This window comes from Acomys minous (genome assembly GCF_964271855.1).
Source record: "Acomys minous genome assembly, chromosome: 7".
Taxonomy (NCBI): domain Eukaryota; kingdom Metazoa; phylum Chordata; class Mammalia; order Rodentia; family Muridae; genus Acomys; species Acomys minous.
Genome location: NC_140488.1, coordinates 14,940,018 through 14,956,367, shown reverse-complemented (window position 1 = coordinate 14,956,367; position 16,350 = coordinate 14,940,018).

The following is a 16,350-nucleotide window of genomic DNA, read 5'->3' as shown; positions in this document are numbered from 1 at the left end:
AGGAGAAAGTCCTATTGGCATCTAGCAAACTCAGTATAGGAATGCTGCTAAGGTTTTTACAATTTACAAGTGACACCTTTCTACCAGAATGTACAAAGTGTCTTCTAGCCAAAATTGTCAATAGTGACATGCTTCAGAGATTTGAGTATAGTCCTAAAATGCACTAAAATGGTCACAATTTAAGAATTTCTGTAGAACATGTGAGGACTGTAAAATAGTGTAAGTTAATAAGCCATGTATAAAGTGTATTCAAGAAAGTACTGGGAGCCTCTTGTCTAATGTTATGGAAGCAGTCCTTACACCAAGATCATTATAAAATAGTGAGCCTTGAAATACACCCAGATTAATATATTTTCCCTAGGGAAAATGCCAAGAGCTTTAGTCATCTCATCATCTCTCTCTCTCTCTCTCTCTCTCTCTCTCTCTCTCTCTCTCTCCTTAAATTAATATTATTTTATTATATTATCTTTAAATATGTATGAATATACACACAAATATAAGTGTTCATGTGCACACATATAATTATATGTTGTTAATTTTATATTTCTAGTTTTTCATCTGAAAGTGGATGATAGAGTTGTCATGACTGGCCCCTAGAAATTAGAGATTTGAGAAAAGACACAGGGAATGAAAATATAGTCTTTTTAAAGAGGCTATGCCTGCTAAACCTGTAAGATGTGATCCAGAAGAGATTTCTAAAAATTATTTTTCTAAGACATGAATTAAGTAATTATGAGAAAATAAGAAGGAAGTATAAGCTGGGTGTGGTAGTGCACACCTTTAATTCCAGCACGTGGGAGGCAGAGGCAGGCGGATCTCTGTGAGTTCAGGGCCAGCCTACTCTACAAAGTAAGTCCAGGACAGCAAAGGCTACACAGAGAAACCCTGTCTCAAAAAACAAACAAAAAAAAATTTAAAAAGGAAGTATAATAGGAGAAATAGAGTTTTTCAATAAGATTGTTGTATTTTGTGACCATATTTTTCATGATGGCTCTTTTTAAAGAGTAGAAAATAAATACTGCATTGCTTTTTGAGATTTTAAGATTATAAACTGTCAATTTTTAAAATAAAATAAACCTAGAAATATTTCTGGGAAAAACAGAAAAATAATATTAAATCACCCAATTATCATTTGTGTATGACTAAATATATGCACACACACAAACACATTTACACTTCTAAATAAGATCATAGAGTATTATAAAATTTTTGTTTTTATTAATCAATATATTATAAGATAATTTTTATACTTTTTCACATCCTTATTTGCATAACTTCTGTACATTCTCTTCTACGACTTAGAATATCTTTATCAAGTGAACACTTTCCTGAATCATTTACTTTTCTTGTTCTTTAACCAAATGCTGCCTATTTACAATGGTTCTGCAGTGACAATATTTGTTCATGTAACCTTTTTGCTATTACTTTGGAAAATATTCATAGAATATGTTAATGATTTTTAAAAATTGTAGCACAATGCTAATTGATCTTCTAAAAACTCTGGAATAATTTGTACTCTCATTTATGCACAAATATTCTCACATCAGCTGGGTGTCCCCTTGCTCTTTTTTGGGAAAGATTAAGCTTTGTCACAGGTGGAAGCAGTCTTGGTGGGCTTTACCCTTGGGGCACCCCTTGAATACCTTGTGACAGACTGAGTGGAGCCATCCTGGGCTTGGAATTCAGGAAGCAGACCTGGGAACCCCATCTGGGCTATTGTTTTCCTAATTGACTCTCAATGGGAGAAGGAGACCGCCCTTTCCATGTGACTGAGGGAGGTGGGGAGGAGAGAACAACAAGTTCAGGCCAGGGGAGAGCGCGTGGAGAGCAGCGACCAGGCTGGATCAGCACGCGGGCCAGAGAGACACCTAAGGACCCGTCCCGTGGAATGGATACTGGAAGGTTCACTCTTTTGTCCCTTTAACCTTTTTTCCTTCTTGTGTAAGCTAGTTGGGTTGTATAATAAAGTTTAATTGTTAAGAAACAAAGCCAACATCTGGCACCCGATGTGGGGCCCGATGGGTTCCACAGTCCCTAATGGTATGAAGTAAGATTCAATATTCAAAGGTATAGAAATGCTGTTTCAGGGTATCAGCCAAGTTGCAACTGCTGTTGCAAAACTCTTTCCTGCATTATACTTAGAGGGAATTCTCTGTTTTCTCATTGTCCTTTTATTACAAGATTTCATGCTTAGAAGGATTAGAAGACAGGCTAATGACATAGAAAAGCCAGAAGGGTAAGTAAGTTCTATCCTTTTGGAAAAGATTGCAGATTTGACTGGACAGATGGAAAGACTGAGGAAAGAAAATGAATGGATGGGAAATCCAATAGAATTTTTGGCAATTGGTAGTGATGAAGGACAGAAAATAGAGAGACCAGAAAGCCAGAAAAACCCGGAAGAGTCAATAAGCTCTATCCTTTTGGAAAGAATTACTGACTTGACTGAACAAATGGGCAAAATGCAGAAAAAAACTGGAAGGACTGGAAAAGCAGAAGGCACCTTTGGTTAAAAAGGGTGGAGAAGGTCAGAAACCAGAGGCAAAGGAAGCCAGACTGACCAAAAGGTCTTTGGAAGTAAATGTCCCAGTGGAGGATACCTCCACAGTCACCCAGACACCTTCAGTTTTTCCAGTCACTGTAAAAAATGTGCCCGAGCAAAATGGTGCTGAGGGTTATGATGAAATGGCCTGGCATCCTGTAGACATGATGGATTTAAAACATTCTAAGGAATCTGTCATCAAATATGGTATGTACTCTACCTTCGTTAAACAAATGTTAAACAGCTGGGCTTATCAGAGTAGACTTGTTCCCCAAGATTGGAAAAATTTGGTTTCAGCGGTATTGGAAGCAGCACAACAGTTACAGTGGTTATCATGGTGGCGAACAGAGGGTATAAAAATAGAACAAGAAAATACGGCACAGGGAATAAATATTAATAGAGATCAATTGCTTGGTGAAGGGCAATATACTAACATTAGAGAACAAATTCAAGCTGAAGATAGAGTGATTGAACAATGTCGTAAGGCAGCCTTGAGAGCTTGGAAGCTGGTAGAGGAACTTGGGAAAACAACTATTCCCTTTACTAAAGTATTCCAAGGACCTCTGGATCCCTTTACAGAATTTTTGCAGATATTAGGATCTGCTATGGATAAGGCGATGCCAGATTCTGACAACAAACAGGCATTAAAACTTATCATGGCTTATGAGAATGCAAATACTGAATGTAAGAGGGGGCTTAGACCGTTAAAGGAAAGAGGCACTCCACTAGATGACTGGGTAAAGGAGACAGTTAATATCAACTCTCAGGAGTATCAAAATAATATTGTGGGATAAGCTTTAGCCCAAGAACCCAGATATCATAATACTCGGTGCTTCAATTGTGGTATAATTGGTCATGTGCAAAGAAACTGTAGAGATAGAAGGCGCAATAACCCAGGAGAAAATGTAACTCATAGGAGAGAACAAGGAGGTTCTGGTCATGATGGTAATGAGGTACCAAGACTCCCAGGGTACTGTAGTCGCTGTGGAAAAGGGAAACATTGGTCTCAGGATTGTCAGTCTAAGTGAGATGTGCAAGGCAATATCTTGCCAATGGGAAATGGCAGGAGTGGGCCATCGGCTCGGGCCCCCGTATCAATGCCAGCCGAATTCATTTGGCCAGTCAGGAAGTGACAAACCCGCAGGAAAACAGGAACTGAGTGTTAGTGATCTAATGCATGCTACTGAAGGCAGTGCAGCCTTGGATCTGGCTTCAAATGTGTCTCTTACTCTATCTCCCCAGGTTGAATGTTACAAATTAAATACTGGTGTTTTCGGACCTTTGCCTTCAGGCACAGTAGGAATGGTTCTGGGAAGAAGTGGGCTGACTTCTCAGGGTTTTATTGTGCATCCCAGTATTATAGATGGAGATTCTAAGGAGGAAATAAAAATCATGGTATGTGTGAAAAAGGAGATGAAAATCGATGCCGTGGATAGAATTGCTCAACTCCTACTGTTTCCTTACATTAAGGGCAAAGCCGCTCCAGTGGAAAGGACTGGTGCGTTCGGAAGCACAGGGACACGTGTGTTCTGGCAAACAGTAATTAATGATCAGAGACCTAAGTTAAGTATACAATTGAATGGTGTTAAAATAGAAGGCTTGGTAGACAGTGGAGCCGATGTCTCCATCATTTGCCAGAAGTCTTGGAACCAAAATTGGCCACTTAAGAAGGTTTATACAGAAATTGTAGGAATTGGTAAGTTATCTCAAATAAAACAAAGTGTACAGTGGCTTGAGTGTGTGGGACCAGACGGGCAGATAGGGAGGCTGAAACCCTATGTGTCTGACATTCCTATAAATCTATGGGGAAGAGACCTTTTACATCAATGGGGTACTCAGATTACTATTCCTGCAAATACTGAGATAAACAAGGTTGAAACTATGGGTGAATTGGTATGCGCTTCTGGGGAAGAGATTAACATAAGTGATCAGAGGCGACCACAAGCTGTGCCCATTGTCCAACCTCAGAACTCTTCAGGTTTAGAGTGTCAAAATTTATTAGAGGGGCCACTGCTGAGATACCAACCGCCTTGCCCCTAAAATGGATTTCAAACAGACCTATATGGCAGGAGCAGTGGCCCTTAACAAAAGAAAAGTTACAGGCGCTTCAAGGTTTAGTGAAAGAGCAGCTGGAGGCTCATCACATTGAAGAATCTGCTAGTCCCTGGAATTCTGTGTTTGTGGTAAGAAAGGAATCAGGTGGATGGAGAAGGATAACAGATTTGAGGGCCATAAACAAGGTGATTCAACCCATGGGTTCGCTTCAACCTGGAATTCCTTTGCCTTCCTTGCCACCTAGGTCTTGGCATATAATTACAATTGATTTAAAAGATTGTTTTTTCACCATACCTCTACATGAGAAGGACAGGGAAAGGTTTGCTTTCTCATTACCTACTCTGAACAGTAATTCTCCAATGAAGAGATATCATTGGAAGGTACTTCCACAGGGAATGTTGAATAGCCCAACTTTATGCCAGTACTTTGTGCAACAACCTTTAGAAATACTTCGTAAGCTGTTTCCTCAATCTATCATATACCATTACATGGATGACATTCTGCTAGCTGATTCTGATCCTAGTGTTGTAGAAAAAATGTTTCAGGAAGCCCAAAGAATCCTGCCATGCTGGGGATTACAGATTGCTGTGGAAAAAAATACAAAGAGGAGATTCAAAATTCAAAGAGGAGCCTATTTAGGCTATAAAATAACTGAACAAAAAATTCGACCACAAAAGGTACAGATCCGTAGAGATCAATTGCAAACTCTTAATGACTTTCAAAGATTATTGGGAGATATTAAACTGGTTAAGGCCTACAATCGGGTTAGCTACCTATGAGTTAAGTAACTTGTTTCAAACATTACAAGGGGATTCAGATTTAAACAGTCCTAGGTGTTTAACCGCTGAGGCAGAAAAGGAGTTAATTCTGGTGGAGCAAAAACTTCAAAAGGCATATGTGGATAGAATTGATCCTGAACTTGGTTGCATTCTGGTTATTTTGCCTTTGAAACATTCTCCTACTGGGCTTCTCATGCAAAGGGAAGACAGGACCATAGAATGGATATTCCTGGCAAATAAACAAAGCAAAAAATTGAAAACATACATAGAGAAAATTTCTGAATTGATTACAAAGGGAACTGTCAGGGATGGACCCGGCGGAAATTGTAGTGCCTCTTACTGATTCTGAGATTATGTCATTATGGGTAATTAATGAAGATTGGCAAAAAGCTTGTAGTAACTGTTTGGGAAACATTAACAATAGATACCCAAAAAGCAAATATATACAGTTTATAAAAAGAACTAATTGGATCCTTCCAAGTATTGTAAAGAGGTCACCAATCTCAGGGGCACCCACCTTTTTCACTGATGCAAATAAATCAGGCATGGCTGGTTATAAGTCTGAGGAAATGATCAAGGTGATTAAAAGCCCAGTTACATCAGTTCAAAAATCAGAATTATATGCTATCCTTATGGTATTGTTAGATTTTCTGGAATCTCTTAATATAATTACTGACTCTCAATATGCTGAAAAAGTTGTTTTGCATATAGAAACTGCTGAATTTACTCCTGATAACACAGAATTGACTACCTTATTTATAGAACTGCAACAGGTCATCAGAAGCAGAAATTATCACTTGTATATTACTCATATTCGATCCCATACAGGTTTACCAGGTCCATTGGCACAAGGAAATGAAGAGCGACAAATTATTGATAGGTAATATATTCAAAGCCTCAAAATTTCATGAAAAATATCATGTCAATGGTAAGGGGTTGAAGAAAAGATTTTCTATCACTTGACAACAATCCAGAGAAATAATTAAGTGTCCTACATGTTCCTTATATAGTCAACTACCATTACCTGCTGGAATTAACCCTAGAGGTAACAAAAAGAATGAAATTTGGCAGATGGATGTGTTTCATTTTGCAGAATTTGGAAAAATGAGATATGTACATCATACCATTGATACATATTCAGGTTTTCAATGGGCAACTGCCTTAACTTCTGAAAGGGCTGACTGTGTGATTACTCATTTGCTGGAAATAATGGCATTTATGGGAATACGTGCACAAAAGAAGACTGACAATGCTCCTGCATATGTGTCCCTTAAGATGAAAAACTTCTTTATGTATTATAATATAAAACATGTTACTGGTATAACTCACAACCCCACAGGACAAGCAGTTGTGGAAAGAGCTAATCGTACCTTAAAAGAAATGCTTATTAAACAAAAGGGAAGGGTAATGACACCCAGGGACCGAGTAAATAATGCTTTGTTGAGTCTAAATTTTCTTAATGTGAATGATGAAGGGACGTCAGCTGCGGAGAGACATTGGGTGATAGAAAAAACTGAGGAGTTGGGACAACCAATACTCTACAAGGACTTGTCAAGTATGAAATGGAACCCTGCAGTAGTTTTGAGATGGGGTCGTGGGTATGCGTATGTTTCCACAGGGAGTGAAAAAATATGGCTACCAACTAAACTTATAAAGATTAGACTGACCATATAGCAAGTGAATCTTAAGAGCTACCTGGTTCTTAACGACTTGACATTGTTTCTTACAGCTTGGAGAACTGATGCCCTCTTCTGTCCTGTTGGTGTATATGCAGGTAGAGCCCTGTATTATTTGCAAAAAGCAGGACAATGCTGAAGACTAAGCAGGTAGCATGGGTGATTTAACCCCAAAAGCATGCCTCTGGCACCTCGAGGAAGATGCCTCAACTGATGTTTCCTTGAAAAATTATATATGTACTAACATACCTGTACTAATGATTTCAAAAGTCTGCTTACTTTCAGAGAAAAAAACAGGACCATTATGAAGATCGAACTTCTGCCTCTGGCAATACTGCTTCTTCCAGAAATTGCAAGCATATTAACAATAAATCAGCTAGCCGAAAGGATCGATCCCAAAAGGACTGGACAAAAACAGCTAGCTTTTCCAGCGCTTGGCCAATATATTATTTTTCTAAGGTACCCGAAAAAGATATTTCTCCTAAACTGCATAAAGTAATTTTGAGAACACGACACCTCCATTCCCAGTAGGTGGGATGAGTGTTTTTGGTGGGTTACCAATGCTCATTTTTGCCTAACGGGGTTAGTTACAATTAACAAAAGTTCATTTGGGGATTTCTTTCTTCTATCTTTCTTTCTCTTTTACTTTCTATCCCTTTTAATATTAAGGAAAAGGGGGGAAGGAAGGGAGGATACAGGCTTGTAGAATAAAAGGTAGATTATTGAATCTACTAACTTCAAAAATCTTACATTGGTATTGTAGATTGATGAAAATTTAAGACTTTTGATTGATGGAAATTTAAGATTTCAACTTTTGCTTCACATTGATATGAACTTAAATTGTACATTGTCATTAATTTTTGCCTTATGTATTGTATGTTATATGTTGACAAAATATTATATATTGTATGTTAGAAACTTAAGTTCATTTTGTTCAATGTTTATTTAATGTATTATTTATGTATCACTAATGTCTTATGAAAAACTGTTCGGAAACATCGGGGATAAAAGTTGGTATTTAGTTACATAGAAATCCTACTAGATACTCACTTACTTTGTTATAGAGCAGGTTTGTTTAATTCCTTGTGTATGTCTTCAAAGGAATAGATTGATAACTGTAATTTGCTCTTCAAACTCTTCAGAGATCCACAGAATATGGCACTTAATGATGAGGGCTTTCCTGACAGAGAGAGACATCTGCTCCTGGCCACTTCTCCATTTGCATCATTGAAGATGGGGGCTTCAAGAGACACGGGTGACAGAATGGTCACTGAACTAAAAACCTGCTCTTATCTCTATTGCTGATGACAGGCTGACTGTCTACAATGATCAACAGTAATGCTGGAAAGTTGACTGTCCAGCTTTGAAGAGACTAGATGGACCAGACCGTTGGATTTCCTGCTTCCAAAAGCAGTTTGTTGGATGTTTTGGGCCTATAAGGCTAAAGACTGATTGCCCCAATGAAGGAGAGAATCCAGTGACTATCCAGGCGGTCTGCTCTCTCTGTCCTATGCAACTTGGAAGTTGCCCGCCAGCACTTCCTTTATTAGATAGATTTTCCTTCTTGGGTCTCTGATGGGATTGAAGACTAGATAGCCACAGTGTTACTAGAAGCTTTAGTTTAAGAATTAAAAACACATTTATAGATTGATAATTGCAATTTCTCATGAAAGAAAAGGACTCTCTTTGGTAGGATAGTGGAATGCTTTCTCTCAGGTTAACAAGTATAAAAGGACTTGGTTATGTACTTGATACCTGATGATTATGTATATATGTATAGGTGTGTATATAGTTCCGAATTTTTTAAAAGAGAAGGGGGATGTATGGGAAAAATTAAACTTTGTCACAGGTGGAAGCAGTCTTGGCGGGCTTTACCCTTGGGGCACCCCTTGAATACCTTGTGACAGACTGAGTGGAGCCATCCTGGGCCTGGAATTCAGGAAGCAGACCTGGGAACCCCATCTGGGCTATTGTTTTCCTAATTGATTCTCAATGGGAGAAGGAGACTGCCCTTTCCATGTGACTCAGGGAGGTGGGGAGGAGAGAACAACAAGTTCAGCCCAGGCGAGAGCGCATGGAGAGCAGTGACCAGGCCAGATCAGCACGCGGGCCAGAGAGACACCTAAGGACCCGTCCCGTGGAATGGATACTGGAAGGTTCACTCTTTTGTCCTTTTAACCTTTTTTCCTTCTTGTGTAAGCTAGTTGGGTTGTATAATAAAGTTTAATTGTTAAGAAACAGAGCCAACACTCTTTTATCAGTGTTAACATTTCCTCTCATTATTAATGTCATGGGAAAAGTAAAATATCTTCATCTACACAATTAAGAACAAGTGAAGAACAATATTTCATTCTTCGTAATTATTTTCAATTGTTATTTATGAACTGGTGTTTTGCATTATTCACTCACCTCATTTTAAAAATCCAGTTGTTCATGGTTTTAGGTTTTATTTAAAAATACCCTTTGAATATTAAAGAAACTTATCTTCAAATGTATTACAAATCCTTCTTTCCCAATTATTTTTGGATTTCAGTTATGCAATTTTTTAAGCTAAAAAAGCTTGAAGTTTGTCAGTATATTTATTGATTTTCATTGTTTCTTGATATGCTTGTAAGACCCACATTAAGATATCCTTTGACTGTAATTTAAACTGTAGCATTTAAATATGCAATATATGTGGAATGTGATGGCATTGCAGTGCAGTAATCAAGTTTAGCAGTGAATACTTAGGCATTTTTGGTAAGAAGGACTTGTATTGAGGTCAGGCTCAGGTACTTAATTGCCAAACGACCTTGAAAAAAATCATTTAACCTCTTGGATACTGTTTCTTCATTTGTGAAAATGTAGAATTATACTTTTAGCTCACAGATCTGTGTTCAAAATGGAAAAATTGGTTCAAAGAATTTATAACAAAATGTGAAATGTAGTTTGTATACAATTTGTATTAGTTCAGCTTCATCTTACAATCATTATAATTCCAAGTAGATAACCACCTTCCCACATGATTTATTGATTAGTTCTCTTTTAGCAAATATTGAAAATGGTGCTTTCATTACAAACTTAATGGCAGTATATAATTAGATGCATGTCTATACTCTCTAATTAGTTCAATTGTTCTGCCTGTAAATACTCATGACATAATTGCAAGGATAAAAGAATTAAAATAATTTTTCATTTCTATTGTGTCAAGACTCTATGATTATTCTTCTTATCTAATATTTGCTAACAATTCTTTCGTGTTTTTTTGCCCAGAAAATCTTTGGAATTTGTATACAAATATAAAAGCTGTCATTCAACATTAATTTGAAGTTCTTTTTCTTAGTAGGAAAATGTTAAGTGCATACTAATTTTGAAATTAAAAACCTTCATTTATGATATGCAATAAATATTTTAACATTAAAAATTGTATATGGTAGTCTCAAAAGAATTCTAGATGATACCAAGCATCCTTCTCTTGTTCCTAGAATTTAATATTTTTATGTATGATCACACATGGAACTTTTGGCTTGTGGCTCATGTTTTATTTGTTAAGAACTACTCTGTTAGTTGTTGGTGAAAATTTGAAATAACTTGCTTTTGCAACATTTTGTATGAAAAGGCCATATTCCATGACTCCTGATACAAAGAGTCTAGGCTAGTGTCACTCTTGTATCCTCTCAGAAGCCCACCATGTCTTGGGTCTCCAGCTTGTCACAGAGAAGCTTCTGCCCAAGCTTTCTCTTCTCTCTAAAAACTTACTGTTCTCCTCCCTTGCCCAGGTCTGATATCAGTCCTCTCTCACACTGTTCCCTCTAATGATTTGTACTGTCTATTCTATTTGCCCTTCTGAGTGAGATTTAAGCATCTTCCCTTGGGTCCTCCTTGTTAGTTATCGTCTTTGGGTCTGTACATTGTAGTATGTTTATCCTGCACTATATGGCTAATATCTACTTATAAGTGAGTATAAACCTCTAACCTTCCTAGTGGAAGGAGGGGAATGGCAAAGGACCCATAAAATCTTCGACCCCTGCCTTTAAGATGTTCAGGGACAAAAATAAAGCAGAGATAGAGTAAATATCCAACCAAAGCCTGGTCCAATCTGAGACCCACCCCATGAGAAATAGCCAGTCCCTAAATGATACTCTGCTATGCTTGCAGACAGGAGTCTAGCATAACTGTCTTCTGAGAGGCTGCAACCAGCAGCTGATGCAAAGAGATGCAGAGACCCACAGTTAAACATTTGGTGGAGTGCAGAGAGTCTTGTGGAAGAGTTTGGGGGAGGATAGAAAGACTTAGAGGGGGAAAGAACTCCACAAGAAGACCAACAGAGCCAGCTAAGTAGGGCCCAGAGGGGCCTGTGGAGACTGAAACACCAATGACCGTGCATGGACTGGACCTAGGCTCCCTACACAGATGTGGCCGATGGGCAGCTCAGTCTTCATGTGGGTTCCCTAGTAAGGGGAGGGGGCTGTCTCTGACATGGACTCTGTTGCCCGATTTTTAATCTCTTCCCCAAGTGGGACTGCCTCTTCAGGCCACAGGGGAAGAGGATGCTCTCAATTCTGATGCAACTTGATATGCTGGGGTAGAAGGAGGTGCCCCTTCTCTTAGGAGTAGGGGAGGGAGGAAAGGGGAAACAAGGAGAGAGGTTGGAACCCGGAGGAGAGGAGGGGTGGGAGGGGGCTACCGCTGGGATGTAAAGTGAACAATTAATGGAAGAAAAAAATTTTAAAATGAAAAGCCATATTTCTACTTGGCCTAAAAACAGCTTTCCTCATGATTTATCCTCACAGTTAGCAAGATGGTGAAGAATTTGAAGGATTTAGTAGTTATTTTCCTGTAGCTGTGAACAAACACCATGACCTGGGAAAACTATAGGACATGTAAGTACCTTGTTTCTGGTGCTGTTTGGTGAAGTTTAGATGATACATATTTGCTGGTGGAAGGATGTCACTGGGGATGGACTTTGAGATAAAAGCATCCTGGCACTTCCATTTGGCTGTCCCTGCTTTGTGTAGAATGCTGAAAGCTCACATTTTCAAGTGCAAACACTAAGCATTAACGTGTCCAAGACTATTTGGGAAATTTCTCATGCAAGATACAAATATGAACAAAAGAGCTCATATTAAGCTTCATTTTTAAAGCACAAAGGAAAGATATAGTTCTGTTATTTCATTTCCATGAGCTCTACTTTTTCTAAGGTCATTTGTGGTTTTATAGAGTAGGTTACCTCATTTAAAGGAAACTGTTTATTGCTTATTAAATATAATTCTTGGAATTTTCTTCATATTTTTGCCTACTTACATAAATGGACTTTTTCATTACATTTTGTACTTTGTTGATATAAAAAGATGTTAATCATTGTATATTAATTTTGTAATAACTTGCATATTAAATACATAAAATTTTATCTTGTTCCTTTGTCTAAATACCCACAATAATGAGCAAAATGGCATACAATTTTATTCTTAAAATTAATATTTTAATTGTTCATGTATAATTTATATTTTTTAAAATTTATTTTCACTTTTAAAAATTCACATGCAGAGTAAAGGGATTCACTACAGCATTTTGATGCACTGCTGATTCTGTTGATACTTCTTCTGTGCTTTAGAAACCTCTTCTTCTACCTCCCTTCTGCTGCTCATCCTCCTTGCTCCCCCAAAGGCCTAACTTCCTTTTATATAAACATAAGGATATCTTATGTTTTTACTTTTATTATTTATTTTTATTGGAAATTCATAGTGTACTCTGATTATGGTTTATCCTCCATCATCTCCTCCCAGATAGTTCCCACCCAAACTTCTTTCTCTCTTTAGAAAAAAAAAAACAAGACAACAAAACAAACCCAAACAAAATAGAAATTATACAACAAATACACACAAATCCATAATATTTTTAAAAACCATAATATGCTAGCAAAATACCAGTAAGATTAAAAAAAAAATTCAAACAGGTAATCTGAGGTAAAACAATCTACAAAAAGATCATTGGGTTTGTTTTGTGTTGGCATCTATTCCTGGTCATGGGACATTCCCTGAAGTGTGGTTAATATACCTATTGAGACTCTACTGGAGAAAACAAAATTTTTTGGGGGGGAACAGTTTCCAATTGGTGATTGCTTTTTTATTAGGCATGGAAGCATATGTTCACTTCCCCCTTTGAGTGCTGGAAGCTCATCTTGCTTGAACATGTGTAATCTCTGTGCATACTGCCACATTATTTATGAGTCAATATGCATATCAGTATTCTTGTATCTGGAAGACACAGTTGCCTTGGTGTTATCATCCCCTCTGGCTCCTACAATCTTTCTGCTTCCTCTTCTGCATAGCTATATGACCTCTGGGGTGGAGGGAGGATTTGATAAAGACATCCTTTGGAAATGAGTCTTCCATCCTAGATCTTAGCAGCCTGGGTTAATTCTTGTCTCTGTACTTCCCATTTGTGACATTGTATTCAACCTTTCAATGTCTTCTTCATGGAGCATGTTCACCAAAGTCTATGCATGCTGTAGCATGGATTAGAAAGCCATTCTTAGCTATTGATGAGCATGGTTTTGCTCTATGGATGTGTTGCTTATCTAGCTGTCTGAGGGGGTATTTAGGTTGTGGCCAACATTCTCAAATGTTTCTTCTGGTATTTGTTTCAAGGCTTTGGAGCTAATTCCAAAGGGCTATGACAATTCTGTGCTTATTGCTTTGAAGAAACATCAAACTATAGTATTCCTTAGGTTTTATTTTGAGTGATACAAGGAATTTGGAAACTTGTAGTGGTGGTGATTGTAAAGCAGTGTAAATGTGACTAATGCTATTGAATTTTAGACTTCAAATTGTTAACGTGAGAAAACTTATTGCATTTTACTATAATATCTTTTTAATTAGTAAAAAGTTTTGAGTTTTGAATTATGTTTTCTTTCTTCAGTCTAATTTCCTAGAAACTTATGCATCAGAAAACACTGTGCAGTAGACTTCACCTTCTAGAACTATGTAACATGTGAAAACAATATTCTGTGAAACACCTTCCACCCAAAGAGGAACAGCCTCAGACCTTTACAAATATCCAGAAACGTTGCTGCCACTTGTCTTCCTCCATAAATATATTGTCATAGGAAAAAAAAGAGAAAAAGAAAGAAATGAGTGTTCCAAAATCTCTCACTCTCTGAAGTTTTCTAGTTGTGAGTCTCTGTATTAGTTTTCATCTTGTGCAAAATAATGATGGCTGAGCAAGACACTGATTTATGAGTTTAGTGGGATCTAATTATATCATTTTGTTGCTTTGTTTCTTTAGCAGAACAATGGTATTTGGTTTTCTTCTAGGCCCATGGCCTATATGGTCTTGGGTTCTTGTCCTCCTGAACAATGTTAGGCACATATTCCATCTCAGGGCTTAGACTGTAAATCCAATCATAGTGTGTTTAGTTACTAGGAAAATATTTGTGGCCCTATTGCACTAGAATATCATACAGTCAAGTCATCTCTGTAGATGACAACATTTGTAACTGGGTTGATGGTTACTTTTCTCTTTTGGAAGTGATCAAAGTACCTTCCAGTATCATGAATACTACTCAGTAGGAGTGACTGCTTTAGTTAGGAACTACCATGATGTCTCCATGTTCAAAGAGATGTGTAAGTGTTGTCATCAGAAATAGGCCCTTACCATGGGTTTGTGGAGAGTAACTAATGGCTTTGCCAATTGCCTGAGTTGTTTGGGGGTTTCCTTTTGCAAAAAACTCAGTTATATGTGATCTCTCCCTGGCACTGGAGGTTTTACTTGATTATAAGAGATATCTAGTTGGAGCTTTGTATTCATCTATAGTTTGTGACTCCATTTAGATTTCTTTTACATATGTATATTATAAAAGAATCTTCTACTGTATAGGTGTCCATTTGACCCACTCAATGGAATTTAATGCTAGTTGTTGTGCCTCATATTTCCTCCCTGACCCTCCTCTTCTCTGCTTCTCCTCATTTATTCCTCTCATTCTAGTCTTCTCTATGTCTCTTCATAACGATATATTATATTTCTGCTTCCTTGGGAGATACTCCCCTTCCCATAGACCCTTACTCTATACCTAACCTCTGTATTTATATGAATCATATCATGCCTATCAAAATCTTAAAAGCTAACATCCACATTTAAGAAAATGCAAACTATATTTGTCTTACCTCATTCAGGATGATTTCTTTCTGTCTGCATTCATTACTTGCAAATTGTATGATTTCATTTTTAACAGTTGAATAATATTTCATTGTGCAAGTGTACCATATTTTTCTTATCCACTCATCTGTTGATCGACATATAATGTTTTTCTAATTTCTTGCAGTTATGAATAGATCTTTTTTGATGATCATTCTTCCCTGTTCCTGAATCATTTTCCTCTGTCCTCCTCCTGTTAGCCATCTTCATCCTCTAAGGTCCTCCTTATTTTGTATAAACATAAAGTTTTATTTTGAGTAATATACTTATTAAGGAAGAGAGTAATTAAGTTGAATTTTATAAATTTACTTTTCATTAGAATCTTCTAATGATCATATTTAATAGAGTTGTCCTTATGTTTTACAGAATTATTGATACTGAACTATTGAAATTCCTAGGATGATTTTAATCATTTTATATTTTATTACTTATTTGATATTAGATTATATTCACAGATATTCCTTTAGCATTTTTATTAAAACTTAATTATATTTTTATAAGTTTTATTTATATTTTGCTTTTTGCTAAGTTTAGTGTAGGCATTAATGCTATGCTATATTAACGAAATAGTTGTAAAAGTTTATCAATGTGTTCATAAATAGTTTAATATATGTAGTCATTATTGATCAGGTATAGTGTAAAAGCTATCTTCTCTGGAGAAGAATTGAGAAAAATGTCACAAGAGATAGAGGTAGCAAGGCAGAATATATAGAGATAAATGTAAGATATCCAAGTAAAGTGTCTTTTAAAGGCACCAAGTAAATGACAGTCATGTTATCCAGTTCTGAAACTATGAACACGTTTTCTGTGGAACCATGTACTCCTAGAAACTTGATGAAAAGTAAATACAGCTTATTGATAACTTTTTCAATGTATATCATGATCATTAGTTGATTTTATCTTGCTGTTACTTGAAGTAATTTGCTGATTTTGTTAATTTGTACAAAGTTTCCTATTCTTGTCATGTAATTTTTAACCAACTATTTAAAAATTATAATTATATCCTTTCTACCTTCCTTACCTCCAAAGCCTCCCATATACCTTTCCATGCTCTATTTTGAAATTCATGGCCTCTTTTTCATTAATTATTATTACATACATATATGCATATACATATATTCCTAAA